A 15,843-nucleotide genomic window follows, 5' to 3' on the forward strand; every position below is an offset into this window, starting at 1 on the left:
TCTAGTTTAAAGCTCTGCTTACTAGGTTGGTCAGCCTGCAAGCATCCTTTTGTCCTGCGTAGTCAGGCGGATGACGTTACAGCAGGAGTACAGGATGAGATAATCTAGAACAGCTGCTGAATGGTTGGATTCTTTAATGGATGTGAACAGGCGGATGTCATCTGTTCCTTATTTTCAGCCCGTTTTCTATGGAAATAATTAATCCCACTTTGCTTTTTGAACCATTGGCAGCCCCCAAATTCAATCAGTTGTGAAAGGAAAGTCCTAATGGTGCAACCCTCACAAGAATGCTGGAAGGCTAGGGAGAAGGGAGAACCTGTTAAGTAAGGGATGTGGCATAAATCTGATCTTGTTATACATTGAAGGTTCAGTCAGGTGAGCAACATTATGGATGCTTGAGGTGTGGGGAAGGCTTCAGAAGAATTTTTTGCCTTATTAGGACAATTTCAGTCAAGGTTCTTTCTACTGCAGATTATCAGAGACATGAATGTCAATGGAAATTTGTCCTTCAGCTGTGCCATTCATAACAGCTCTCTCCTGTGTGAATTCCATGTGAAGATGACACTCTGCTTATGCTGAATCTTAATATAAATTGAGTTAAAATGTCAGCTGACTATGCAAATCTGTACACCAGGTTCCATTGGTTCCAGTGTTCGAAGACTTAGTGTCTTTTCATTGCATACCAGATTCTGTTTATGCTTTGTAGTCTTTTAACAGGACGTTTAAGAGGCACCCTTCCTCTGCACTTGTTTACTCGGATTGTTGTGGTGTTCAGCAGGGCTTTGTCATTGCAGAGGATTGTGGTGACCTGATTTGGCATGGTTTCAGAACTGGTACATGGATTAGAAGGAGCAGTAATAAGCACAGTTATGTTTCCAGAGAGCTCCTTAAAGAACCGGTTTTCTATTCTGAATTTTTTCAGAGGTGACAACTGTAAGTCATAGATCAATTCGTAGTGTGTTAGACAAGTGTGTTCTCAGACTTGAAATAAAGTCTTAACTGCTGTAACTGGGAAAATACACTAAGATATCTTAGGAAAGGAATATTATCTATGTGGTGATGGGTGATTTAAAGGATTGCAGAGTGGACAAATAGGGTAGATCTGTTTGGTTTAAAATTAGCATGACTTTTCTTGAATGCACTATTAACTGAGGTGTAGGTTGGGTATGTAAGTTGCTCTAAGCTACGTGTTCATGAAGCTCATCACACAGCTAGTTGTGTCATTGACTGCTGTGAGATCCAAAGCATGAATGAGACGTGTAACGAATTTTCTGTACTGCAGGAATTTGGTCTCTGCCAAATTCTGTGCTGGAGATAAAGTCAGAATCATTTCCAGATCCTAGATGTGTTAGAGGTGATGATGGACTCAATTTACCTGTTTGGACCATTGGCTGCTGAGGCTCCTTATGGTCCTGTAGTGAGTGTGCAGAAAGACTGTGTGTGAAATGAGAGTCCTCAGGATGATTCAGTTCATGTGGAATACAGGTAGACCTCTTGGACAGGTCTGGGCCTCTGTGCTGACTGCAAAGGGTGCCCATGGCTGTTAGCTCACATGTTGCTAATATTAAAGGGAGGGAAAAAAAAGGGAAAGACCACACAACTGAAAGCCACTTTCAAAGATTAAAACAGGAACATTCCTCCCATGGCATTTAAAAAAAGTACTGAGCTGAGGTGAGAGAGAAAGAAAATGATCTGATTAAGACATAGGTGTTAATATTTAAGTGAGTATTAGTTATTTCAGAAATTGTGTTGACTGGCAAAGAGGAAATAAGGGAAATTTGAAAAATGAAAGAAAATGTTAGGATAGTATATATTATAGGTAGCTTAGAATCTAGCAGATAACATATCTGATATAGAAGATTCTTGTATCTTTTAAGGGCAAAGTGCTTTGACAGTGAAACTTCAATTTAGTGACCTTGAAGAGGTGAAATAGCATTAGATTAGAAATAGGAGAGGCTCTCATTATTTTAGTCAAAATGGGTTTACATCCTAGAGACGCTTGCTGAGGGAAGACACTTGCAAATAGTATTGAATTTGCAGCTGAAGGCTGAGATGACAACCACTGTATTTTTATTTATTTATTTTTAACACCATGTTAAGGTGATATTGATGAAACTAGTTACTGGATTGTCAAAGTTGATTGACCAAAGAAGACTTCTGTCAAATATGCCAGAGATAGGACTGTGGTTTTGTAATGAGGAGGGAAAAAATAACAAGAGCTGGTAATTAAGGGAAAGGACCTAATACATGGAATGCATCTCAAAGTTCAAGGGGCACTGCTGTTTTTCTGGTATTATAAATGATCTTGTAGTAATTCTGAACTGAGGTTGTCTCCCCCCGCCTCTAGTCCTTACACCCCACACCCCCCCTTCAGTAATAGACCCTGACACCACTGTTCCTTATGACACTTCCAGTGCTTGGACCTGTCCTTTATAATATCACAGAGGCCGGTTACAGGAGTATCTTTTATCCTGTTAAATTTCTTTAAGTTACATCAGAATTTAAATACTGTTTGAGCATAGGGTCAAAATAAGTGGATGTGCATATACTTAAGGACTAAAGCCACACTACCACTGTAGAAACTCCTACGCTCAATATACTATGTCCTACTATACCAGCAAGGATGAATAGGCAGATGTGACTTCTCATATCTAGATGGGGCAAAACAAAATGTAGGGCTTCCCTTAACTACGAAGGGATCAGGATAATAAACTGTCCCTATCCCACACGTTTTATAGGCATGTTACATGCTAGCTCTTCTTGTATTGAGGAGTAGTGTTCTGGTTTCTAGGTTGAGACTCTTGTATTAAGTGAAAGACATTTGTGTTTCCATGAAATTATTCGGTTTATATCCCTTCAATGATGTGCTGTACAGCTTATTTAGAAATAGTAGTTGCTTTTATAATTCTTTTTGTTTTAAGGAGGCCTTAAGAAAAAAAGTAATCAGAAAATTCCATGCAATCACAATACTACACTGGATGTGCTTATAGTTAAAGAGGTGGCAGATTTCATATGAGCACGTACAACTGTCTTCTCTGTCATGTGGAGCTTATTATATAGGTTTTCATTATTATATTCATCGTTGGGTGTTTGATTTAACTGAACTGGTCTAATTCAGCACACAGATATATAGGAGGGCGTTGCAATCTTGTGGAATATTTCAAGTCTGGTATCAACTGATTTCCCATAGCTCTAATAGTTTAGAAAATTATATTGCAGTTTCTCATTGCAGAAGAACAAATATGCTCTACTTAGGGTTGGCTAGCTCATTTGTGGGATTTGTTTCTAACAGTGTATATTAGAAACGTGGTACAATTCTTCTGAATTTTTTTCTTTTTACCTGTATGTTAGAGACCTGCTTGCTCAGAGTAAAGTTTTATTTCATTGGCCTGAAAGACCAAAACAAAACAAAATAATCTTATTCCCTCAAACAACACAGTATCCATTAGAATTATTTTGCTTAAATTTACAGGATAGAGTGGAGAAGCAGGGTGGAGATGGGGATCCATCTTGGGAAATGATGGAAAATGAAACAGTATGTTTCATGTGTGGAAATGAAAAACACTTATCAAATATCTGCCTGACAGAACTCAGAAGATGACTGTGAATTCAGGGATGAGTCAGCTGCTGTGGGAATTACTAAGCAACGTGATAGAGCCCATAACAGACTTACAGGAGTTCAGATATTTCTTTCCTCAGGAGATTAATGGAATATGTCGTCTTCCCTTTTTACTGTTATGTGCATATAGCATGTTTTTATAGCAGTAAAAAAGATTTCTTTTTTATTTTTAAATTAAATTCAACAGTTTCTGGCTGTTTTGAAGAGGTTTTAATGCTGCAGGATAAGCAATTATGATCTGGACATGATAATTGTAAACATTTCAATATTTATCTTTCAGATTCTTTGCTATCCCACGAAACTGGCAGTTCTGAGCTACGTTTCAATTCTATAAAATTCAGACAGGGACCACAATAGGCAGTGTTGAGGTGAGAGGAACAAAGTTGAAACTACATGGGATGTAGGTACTCCGTGTTCAATAGGTAGCTGCCTCTCTGTGGTATCATGAAGTGTGTAAGGAGGTGGTGTTTTTCCCGTAATGGTATAGCATGGAGAACACATACTGTGTCTGCTTTCTGCATACTGTGGATGTTGTCTCTTGGGATGAGACTCTGTATTCACTCCATACTTTGCCTTCAGCTGAGCTTCTTAGCTTAGATATTATATATATTTTAATCAAATCAGAGTCTAAAAATGACATTTTAAGTACTTGGGGAAAACATGTTCCTTCTGGAAATCTGCTGGGACCTCTGTCACTTTTGTGCATTTCAGTACAGTATTCTAGGTGTCCGCTGATCCAAAGTAAATGGCTTTGGTGTAGAGGGAACCTCTGGCATAACTTTCTCACAAATTCTCTTTTTATGAAACATGGTTTGCCCAGTATTTGCTACTTCATTATTGCTTTAGTAGTCTTGAGTTAATGCATTCCATTAACTTCTTGCATCACATGAGTTGTGGCTTCTCTTTGCATGTACTCCCTTTAAATAATAAGTGAAACCATAATAAAATCATTAAAGACTCTGTAGAAGCATGACATTTTTATTAGTTCTGCTGTACTGAGGGCAGTTGTGTCTTGTGCATTCATTGATTTTTTGATATGTTTCAGTGGCTATGGACCAGTGGAAGTTAACTCGCTCTGTGCTGGGCAGGAAATTATCTTTACTCTGAGTGGAGGTCACATCTAATAAATGAGATTAGGCTATTGGTTTAAGAAACTTAAAAATTTGCTTATTTCTACATTTGAAACAGCCTCAGGTTGCACCAGGGGAGGTTTAGATTAGGTATTAGGAAAAATTTATTTGCCAAAAGGGTGGTCAAGCATTGGAACAGGCTGCCCAGGGAAGTGGTTGAGTCACTGTCCCTGGAGGTATTTAAAAGACGTAGATGTGGCGCTTAGGGACACTGTTTAGTGGTGGACTTGGCAGTGCCAGGTTAATGGTTGGACTGGATGATCTTAAAGGTCTTTTCCAACCTAAATAAATCTATGATTCTATAGCCATTTCCCCTTTACTATATGCAATTACTCATGACATTTTGTCAACGGCTATAGGTTAATTGAATTTGCACTGCAGTCTTCTGTAATAATCCTTGTCAGTTTGGTTTCCCTGGAATATAATCTACACAGCACTTTCCACAACACAGTTGCTTTCCATGAACGTTACAGGAAGCATCTGAGCATTTTTTCTGCTTCCCAGATTAGCTAAAATGTTCTTCATGCTTCCCGTCCCCCTCTTCACGATCTTTCTGCTGTATACAGACTGAGTCATTTTCCTCTTCAAATATTCAGGTTGTTTGCTAGGTTTTTAAGTGGGCCATTGTGAGCTATTTGTGCCAAGACTGCTCCTTTTTAGAATAGAAAATCACTGTGTTAAGTAACTTATGACAAATACATAGCTATTTTTTATGAGAATTTTAAATTAGTCTGAAAAGATAAGAGATTTGGGTGATATTGTTTCCCCTACTCCCCTGCATGTGTCTTGTGAACCCCACCAGGTTAACTTGGTTTGCAGCTTAGTTTTTACCACAAAACTCAGTTAGAAATAACCAAGTTAACCAGTTGGAATTTTATGTTTACAACTAACCTAACGAAATACACTTTTTAAATAAGTGCCTTTATTATCTCATATCAAAATGTTTTGCAAATACTCAGTTCCTCGATGAGATACCTGTGGTCATAATTCACAGTATTGTGGCAAGACAGTAATGGGAGAAAACACCACTGGGAGAAGACAGCTGAGCTGTTCTTTAAGGTTTTGGGGGAGCTCCATTGCTGTACTCTGCTTCAAGTAGCTGTGGATATGGATGGGGGCTTTTCCCTTCACGCGTGCCTCTTTGGTTGCTTATGGGGTGGGTTTTAGAAAGATCAGGGAAAATTAAAATTATAGGATTTCACCACTCTTTGTCAGCCACTGAACCAACTCATGCAGTTTGATTTTTGATTTGCAGAATTTCAGTAGCAGAGGTGCAACAGTTGTATATTATGTCAGGAAGGGCAGCACTGTGTGTTCACATCCAAAACATTATCCCTCATTCAAGACTTCAGATTTCCCTACTTATCTTGGCAAACTGCAAGTAGGATTTTCAAGTCTTGACTCTTAAACATTCGAAAGTGATCTAATGCGAAGTATTTCTTTAGAAAAACACTCAGTATCCCAGTAGCTGAGCATTGTAAGGCTCAATTTTTAGTAGCTATTTTATCAAGCTTGTCTTCCAGAATACAGACAGCTCACAAGTTTGCTTGTATGTCAAGCCAGTCAAACAAGAAAAGTTCTCTCATTAATTGCTTCAACTGTTGTTTCTGGTATACCTGAAAATCCCTCATACTAGCTAAACAGCTGGATACACAGTAATCAAGCGATTATATATTAGCAAACTTTGTTGTGCACCTTACAAAATAAACCCACAAAAAACTCCCAAACCAAACAAAAAAACAGCAGTGCTTTTTCTGTGGCATGTCTCTTACTGTTTCTGTGCCTAGTAATAATTTTTATTTTCCCTTTCTTGAGAAATTGTTTCTTTTTGATTAGATTGTCAGCCTTGACTATTTATTCTTTCGATTGTGTGGTTTGGTGCAGTGAAGAGGGCATTTAGCACAAACCTGTTGGTGTGCAACAAGAAATAAATGAAAGCTCTTTAATCAGTCTTGGCTATGAACTTAAACCAACATGACATGACCAATCGGTCTTGCTGAAATTGTTCTTAATTTTGACATTTTTCTTTATTTTGTATTATGGTAGCGCTAGGAAGCCTGATGAAAAAATCAGGATCCTCTTGTAAACACCATAGAGCTGATTTATGAGCCACTGACTCAGTGCTCCGAGCAGAGCCCCACATGCCTCTTCCTAGGAGAGCTGAAGCGTGAGAACAGAGGGTGAAAAGCAGGGATATAAGGTAGCATGGGGAACAGGAGAGGTAGCTCTTGTTATAACCTCCAGAGAGATACAAAACTGTGAAAGGCTGCTGTGACATCTGGAATGCAAAAAGTTGAGAGAGACCGCTAGTTGGAAAGCACAGCCTGGATTGTTGGATTGGAAGGGATTGCACTGGCTAGAAGCTAAACACAGATTTGTGTAGACTGGAAGTACAAGGAGTTTGGGGAGAGAGGACAGTGGTACGGGCTTTCATGCTTGGGTACTGGGCTGCTTGGAGACGGACAGTTTGTGTCTAGCGTGAACAGTGGGATGTGGTGGGAGGGCACATACATGAGAAGAGGAGGTAGTGTAAAATATTTGAGAACCACTGTAAAGGTGCAACAAAAATTGAGCAAACCCTGAAGTTCACTGCTTGCTGGTTGCTTAGTCATTGCCAGCTGGAACTGCTTTGTACTAGACTGGCAGAGACAGGTTATGAGAATGAATTGAAGAACAGGGTTACCAGCCAAAAGAATTTTTATCTTGTTCCTTTGTTTAGATGGTCGTTCTTTTTTTCTCCATGCTGAAGAAAGCATGTATGTGGCTTGAGGGCATGTAGAAAAACAAAGGTTATGTTTGTACACTTCCTGTTGAAAACAGGATTATCTGGCCTTTTGTATTTTAGTTTAGTCTTGCAATTTATAAGGCGCTCTTAAAAAAAAAAAAGGGGGGGGGGAATGAACAGTCCTATATACAGTAACATCAAAGGGGCGAGTCAGTATATGCGTAAACTGAAAAAGTGGATCAAAACCTTTGTAATGAAAATGAACAAGAGAAAAATGATAGTGAGGAGACAGACATCAGCTAGAAGGTGGGATGTGATTGGAAGAGTACTCTTTTTTTTGAAAGACTTTTCTGTGATTGAAATAACTTTTTTAAAAAAAAGCCTTTAAAAAAATCAATATTGAAACAAGGCCATTATGTCCTTCCCTAACAAACAGGGAGAAAAATACCAGTTGAGTCTTGGAAAATAGGAAGCCTCAACAACAGAGACTTTACTTAAAGAAAACAGCTTCTTGTCTCTTAAATGGCAATTCCAAAGAGTTTTGCTTTCCATGTAGTTTTTTTTTAAGTGGAGGCAAATCATTAGCAATGAAATTAAATAGCTTGCTATTAATTTGATCAAGGAGATCTTCATGCTACTACTGTGTTGACTGGACATTAACATTTATAAATAGTATTGACGATGAAGTTATTTTTTAAAGATTTGTGTATATTATTTTTTATATATATAATGTTTAAAACTTTGTGTATATTAAAGAAAGTGTGCCATGAGAGAGAGGAACCTTTGGTTCCTGTTTTTCTTTTGCTGTGTTATGCTGCACGAGGACATAAGATATCTCTCAAAACAAAGTATTCTCCCTGCCTTTTGAGGGATCATCCAGATGGAAGTAAAATAGAAGCCTTGAAACGGATTGAGAAATCTCTGCTCATAAAAGTGCTTGATTTCTTTTTTCTGGGCTAATCTTTGATTTATCTTGACATGTCTGAACTTTTAACTTGAATAAATATTGCCTCCTTCCATTTATTTATTTTTTTTAATTGCATATGCATTAACTTTCCATAATTGTTGAGTAGCTGTCATCCATCATCTGCAGGGTGAGTGGTACTGAGAGAACCCTCTCAGTACAAACACAACAACATTGCGTTCCTTTCAGGGATATGTTAATATCTCCTCTCCAGTATTCCCTCCCTCAGAGGTTTGTAAGTGAAGTCAGGTCTCAGAAGGAGTAAACTTTATAGAATGGGGTAGCTGACTCATAAATTCAAGTTATTTCTGAAGAAAAGTCTTCAGCAGTTGGAAGGTGCAAGTCAAGTGAAGATGTGCGGTTAATGCAGCTGCTGACAGGGGAAGTAGGAAGCAAGATTAACATCAGTGCAGTGGCTTGAGGTTTGCAGGTGAAGTAAAACTGTTGCAGTCAGAGAAACTCTTAACTGGTAGAAATCTCCTAAACACTGACGTTCTTGGGTATGTTTGTGCTTTCAGGATAGAGCTGCTGAGACGGACTGGAGGGCTGGACACAATGCATCTGTGTACAGCCATGATCTGCTCTGCTCTCATTTCACATAGGAAGGTGCTATACACCACTATGTGAAAGCTGTGTACTGTAGCTATCCTAAAGCAAACTCAGATTATTCTGACATATTCTGAAAGATGACAGCAGCCTAATGCTGGATTCTCTGTTATATATAAATATCCAGCAGTCACCACTGTGAGAGATACAGGATGCTCTCTGATATGATGAAAAATATGCTGTGGATATGTTCAGTAAGCACTTGTAGTGAATTATGGCCTTGTGACATGCAGTAGTTGAATGTTGCCTGTTACAGTGTATAGGGTAAATCCAAGAAAGGAAAGGAGAAAATATAAATGGGAGAATACTAAAAGGAGATGTAACTACTAGACAAAATTTAAATTGCATAGTGAGATTTGCATTGTGTTTTTTTCCCCTTGTGATGAAAGGCATTGTGTATCCTGTGATTAAGGTTTGCAGAGATGGAATAGATGTTGCCAGGTACCTCCAGCAAGTGAAACAAATTTTCCATTAAGTGATCCCCAGTCCAAGGGCAAAAGATAATTCGCTGCTCTAGCAAAGGTGTTCAAAACTTGAGTGTATATATCTATTTATGTATAATGTAGGTACACACAGGTATTACACATTTTAAGCCAGTTTAAATATACTACAGGCTATGTAGATAAGTTAACACCAGAAAATGGAATCTATAATGGATGCATGTGGTTCTTTAAGAAAATAAAATTTGGAGAGTAAAAGCTTTCTGTTCAGTGAGAAACATAAAAAGCAGAAATTATGAGGGAATGAGTGGTTTTAATCCATTTTCCTGAGAATGGGGGGGAAAAAAGTAGTACTCCACTAGCAGAGTCCTAAACTGTAGTGTTTAACTATTGATTGTGCGAGTAGGGTCCTTTGGTCTGCTATCTCAGTGGAGGCAGAGGATGGAGTTCCATACAGCAGCAAAGGTGCAAGAGTTATTGATGTGTTAGGAACCATAGAAGCTCCTGAGAATGGTCACGTAGGAATTAGAGCTTCTCCCACACACACAAAAGGTGGCAGGATCAATAGCCCAACTGAAGTGCGGCTACACCAATGCACACAGCATGGGCAACAAACAGGAGGAGCTGGAAACCATTAAGCAGCTGGAAAACGGACATAGTTGCCATCATGAAAACATGGTCGGATGACTCGCACAACTGGAGCGCTGCAGTGGATGGCTATGAACTCTTCAGAAGGGATAGGCAAAGGAGAGGGGCTGGGATAGCCCTGTATGTTAGGAAGTGTTTTGATTGTCTAGAGGTTAATGATGGTGATGATAGGGTTGAGTGTTTATGGGTAAGAATCAGGGGAAAGGCCAATGAGGCAGATATCATGGTAGGAGTCTGTTACAGACCACCCAACCAGGATGAAGAAGCTGACAAAACATTCTATAAGCAGCTGGGAGAAGTCTCACAATTGGTAGCCCACGTTCTCTCAGAGGACTTGAACTTACCAGGTGTCTGCTGGAAATACAGTACAGCGAAAACAGTCTAGAAAGTTCCTGGCGTGTGTGGAAGTTAACTTTTTGACACAGCTAGTGAGTGAGCCAACTAGGAAAGGGGCCCCCTGGACCTTTTTGCAAACAGAGAAGGACTTGTGGGTGATGAGATGGTTGGAGGCCATCTGAGGCATAGCAATTATGAAATGATAGTTTTCAGGATTTGGAGGAATAAGGAAGGGGGTCAGCAGAACTGACACCTTGAACTTCTGGAGGGCAGACATTAGCCTGTTTAGGAGCCTGCTTGACTGGGTCCCTTGGGAGCAGTCCTGAAGTGCAGAGGAGTCCAGGAAGTCTTGGTTCACTTCCTGAACCAAGTGAATTGCCATTTCCAGAAAAACTGTCTTACAAAAAAACCCCCAACTGACAAGTTGGAACAGAATATAAATTTATGGAGACGTAACATTTAGATCTTCACCTCACAATTTGGACTGCTAGAACACATGAAAAAAACCATATGAGAGCATTTACCTTGTGATTTTTTTTTTTTTACATCAGATAACCCCCTTATCATTAGTTGATCACTAAGCCCTGTCTCTCCAGCCAGCATGGTTGAGAGGTAATTTGCAAGAAAATGGATCGTTTGGCCTTTCCATGCAACATGAAATATGGAAGGAAGTATTGAGAACATTTTGTGAACTGATGAACAGTGACTCTCGGCCACTCTATACTTTCTGTTTGAAAGGGGGTTGGTAACAGGCTTTCTGTGATCATTCTTGCTGTTATAATTAGTTTGTTGAAATTAGCTTTTCCTTCCGTAGTTGTCATCATTCACCTACAAACCTGCTTCATCACACAGTGCTCTCAGCAGTCCAGTGAATGTTTTGGTATGTTCAGAAGCCAGTACAAGATTGAGGGGCTTAATCTGTGATGCTTACTGATTATAATTCCTCTTTTGATCTTCTATGGATCCAAAAATTGTGTTTAAAAATTCTGTCTGTACTCTCTGTGTTGCTTTTGTCCTAAATATTGCAGAAGAAGGGCTAGCTTTGTAGGATTATGATCTTTTGTTGTGTGGCATAGCCATCGAATAAAGGTTATAAATCCTCTACCTGCAGGTCCTATTGTAGTGCAATTATTTTGTGATAAATGGCTAATATAAAATATATAGGCAAAAGCATCTATAGCTCTTCAGGAATGTGTTTTGCTGGAAGGACTGGAAGAGTAAGAGATTAGGATATAGCAGCAGTATACAGTAAACTGTCAAGATATTCAGCCTCATGCTTTTCCCATGTATAGTAAATCTGTCTCATTGTATGCTTATGTGGATTAAACTGAAGTCTTCATGGGCTCTGGTGTTAAGGATAAGGGAGACTAGACTACAGATGCCACTTGTCAGTGGCTCTCCTCAAAGACAGATATTCTCAGAGGGCTGCTGGTTAAACCTGCAAATCTTTGTCGTGACCGAGTTCTTCACCTCTCTCCTCCCCTCCTTTCTTCTAAAGAATGAATTGAGTGCCCATCCTTGACCTGTTTTTGGAGGACATTAAAAAGTCGTAATGTACAGATGTACTGTTCTGTTTGTTACTGAGAGGCTGTTTGTTCTGGGTTTTAGACTGGAGCAAGAATCCATCACCTGCCTCTAGAATCATGGTAACAAACAATTTATGGGCCTTGGTGCCCTTTTTGCTGGAGTGCTTCAGAGGTGAGGAGGAGCTGGCTTGTGTGAACTGTTTGGGGCCAACACACCATTCTTTGTTTCTGAGACTGTAGTCCCTCCCGTGTTTTGACAACTGTATAGATACATACATGCCACATGACATCATGAACACATTCATTTTTGGTCAGGTATGTAACTAGCAAGTGAGTATCCATCCAGTTGTATGACAAGATGTGTGCATATACCTCAGGCCGTCTGGTAGGAATGGATGTGCTGATCATGTGAATTTTCAGTCATATGACGGAGAACTGACTGTGGTCTAGGACCCATCTAGGACCATCATCCTGGGTCTAACAGAAGGTCTGGGCATCACAGCTCCCAGTCACTCATTGTTTTATATACTTTATCCAGCTCTTGTGTATTCGTCATTATGTAAGGCATATGGTATTTTCACAGGTCATTTTATATGAAAACTATGGTTTAGGCCTTTTGTCATTACTTCTGGTCTATTCTGAGCCTCTGTTTCCTGCATCTTGTATAGCTTCTGGGAAGACTGTCAGTCATCCACCCCTGCAGAGCCCTTTCCAGATGTCTGTTGTCTTAGTCAAACCATGTAGTTCATCTCTGTATTTCCTTAGCTGTATGCACTTAAGACGTCTGCTTTTGTGACTATGGCTGTATATTTGTTGATACCTTCACTGACTTTCTCAGGTCCCTCGGGAACTGGTACATGTGACTTAGTGCTGCAAGAAGTTACTTGGGAATGTTTGTATTGTCCCATCTAGATTGTGTGTAGATATTTTTATTATTCTTCCAGAAGTTAGAGTGTGGGTCCTCCATGGTCAAACATGCTTTCCCATACCTGCACTGCATGCTGAACTGCTTTTTTTGCAGTTTTTTCTCTTCTGATGCTTAGATAACCACGCTCAGCCCAGCTCATTCTGCTGCTATAAGTGTGCTCTGTTACACATGTATAGAGAATACACTGTAAGTGGGTGCTGGTTGAGTCCCTCAGTACCTAGTTTGCCATGCTTTTGAATTTTTAGCCAGTTACTGCAGAATCATCCATCCTAAATTCAGGCCAGGTGAAGGCTGCACGCATAGTACTCAGTAGTCACACATATAAACAGAAGACAAATAGGAAGGAACAGAGGAGTTATGCATCGTCTGTTGGCACAGAATTTGAATTGGAAATGCATGTCAGACATGGACAGACTTGCAGGTGTATTCCTGATGTTTCCAGGAAGACAGAATCTTTGACGAGGTATGCTTTAGATTTAAAAGCGTGCACATTCAAGCAAACTGTTCTCCTGGTGCAATGTGCTGTCTTAAATAAGAATCTGCTGTGTTCATACCCCTGGATGTTTTGGGTACTGGGGGAGCAGTTTGATGAGAGTAGAGCCAGACTAAGCACTTGCTGCCCTGGAAAGGAGAGATGTCCCATCTATTTCCTCACGCTCCCATATTACATGAGACTGTTCTCCTGTTGAGTCAGTCAGCATCTTCACTCATCTGACCCTGTGGTTAGGTGATTGTACTTAGTAAGAAGCTGTGAAATAAGAGTTTTCTTCTAGGTTAGCTAATTTGATCAGCTTTTCTAGTCACTTGGGCAAATGCCAAACCAAGCATGATGGTGGAGACACAGTGATAGAGGAGGGAAAAATGAGAGTGCAAGTTTGCTGCAGTCAAGCTTATCTCATGGCTCATTGCTAATGATAATAAATAATCATGATAATGATAATAAATGCTGTTACTCCTCTTCAGCCTCGGCCACTGCCTTGCACGTACTGGCTGCCTTGCATGTAGCGACACTCCTCTGCCCAAGCCGTGAGCTGCTTCACACAGTGGAAGAGAAAAGTTTATTTTGCAGCACAGTTGGTTTTTTTAAGTCATTTAACATGTTGAACAAGCACGCTACTCAGGCAAATAAGCAAAACAGAAGCACCAGTCTAATGTGATGAAGGGCAAACTCCTCTTTGGCAGTGATTAAGTGTTGGCTCCGCTCAGCAGCAAGGCCAGAGTGCCTGACAGGACTCAGTGCCACGCTAGTAAGCTGCATGGGCCTGCCTCTCCCTTGTGCTGCCACTGGTGTGACCGGCAGATAAATGGTTCCCACACCCCTCAATGAGTTTTCAGCCGTATTGGTGCTCAGTGAACTGGCCGTGTTGGTCACCAGGTTGTTATTCCTAGCCCAAAGGAGACACCTAAGCAGGGAGATCTAAACCAGTGCTAGACCAGCCCTTTCAGTCATGAGCCGCAAGCGGACCACCTGCAACCAGCTGTAAAGCTGCATCCTGTAGTTCAGGTGTCTGTCTCATCGCAAAGAGTGTCTTCCTGTCACAGGAAAACTAGAGCACATACTTTGTACAGTAGCAAATGTATCTGATGTAACAGTCTCTTGCAGCTGCCTGTAATTACCTCATTACTGCCTCCTAACTTAGACTAGGTATTGGCATATTTAACTACTTCAGTGAGACAGTGGTTTAGAGGTGATTCATCTACAATGTTTTTCTTCTAAGGACTATGTAACATCCACTTTAACATGATGAATGCTCTTGATTTTGTAATAAGAACTTAGTGTATCCCTGTAGAATATAAACCCTCTTGCTTTTTGACTAGCTGTTCATTTGGGACTAGATGAATGAGTTGCAAGGAAGCAAAGTAAATCCCTAATGTCACATAATTGTCCTTTTTCTTCATGGAATCCAACTTCTGTTGCAATCTTGGGGACTACAGTTATCGTGCACATATACCATTAAAAAAGTGGGGGTTTTCAACAGTCTGGAGATTTCTTTTTATGAAGCCTTGTTCTTGTTTAGTAGGATGGTTTCATTCTGTCAGATACTAAAATGCAAATGTTCCAATATTGTTATGGTGTTATACTGCAGTTAAGTTTTTATTTACTAAAATGCTTGTGCATGTGATTTGGGATCTTAAAACAGTTTCACTGGTATGTATCAGAGTTCACTGAAGGCTGATTTTCTTTGTTTTACTGGACATTAAAGCAGGTTTTCTCTACAGAACTCTGAGCAACTCGAGGGACTTAGCAGGATTTTTCTTCAACATGAAACCTCTTGAGAAGGGCAAAACTTTGGACCTCAGCGAAAAGATTTAACATGCATTTGGTTCACTCAGAGGCAGGATACTAAGTTGACTGGATTGTCTGGGAAGCTTACTGCAGCAGTATGACAAGTAGAATGTAATTGGCTAATCTATCACTTTGCATGAAGAGACAGAGAAGTTTTCCTTAAACCGAAACAGCAATTAAGAGATAGAGCTTTATGAATGTACTAAGCCTGGCTACACTCTCTTATTACATTTAATGGGTTTAAAATTACTTTAGCCATCTCACTGCTTCCTCAATTATTCTTTTCTTTTTTAAAACTTACAGTAATTACAGCTCAGCTATGATCTACTTCCACTATTCTGCTCAGTTTTTAATATTATAAAACAGCTGATATGCTGTTTTATTGATGCAAACACTCTATTTGTAGTTTCATGAACAGATTTATGCACAGTTTATTTGTTTATACTTAAAAGCAAAGACCTAGCCTTTAGTTTTAAGAAAGAGGCAGAGAGTGCACCAAATGTTATTTTAAGAAACAGAATTTTTAATTTCACATATAAATAAGGATTCTGATTCTTTAGCATAGCTAATGTATGATGCTTATAATAGTAAGTTTGGTTGATAGGTTGGACTGTAGATATAACAATCATATTAC

The 15,843-nt window shown here is 39.6% G+C and overlaps 1 protein-coding gene across 1 annotated transcript in view; it reads left to right on the forward strand.

Moving 5' to 3' along the window:
* PREP (prolyl endopeptidase) overlaps positions 1-15,843 on the forward strand; it is a 113,523-nt gene that overhangs the window by 38,546 nt on the left and 59,134 nt on the right. The window lies entirely within an intron of this gene.

This window comes from Falco cherrug, chromosome 6 (genome assembly GCF_023634085.1).
Source record: "Falco cherrug isolate bFalChe1 chromosome 6, bFalChe1.pri, whole genome shotgun sequence".
NCBI lineage: Eukaryota > Metazoa > Chordata > Aves > Falconiformes > Falconidae > Falco > Falco cherrug.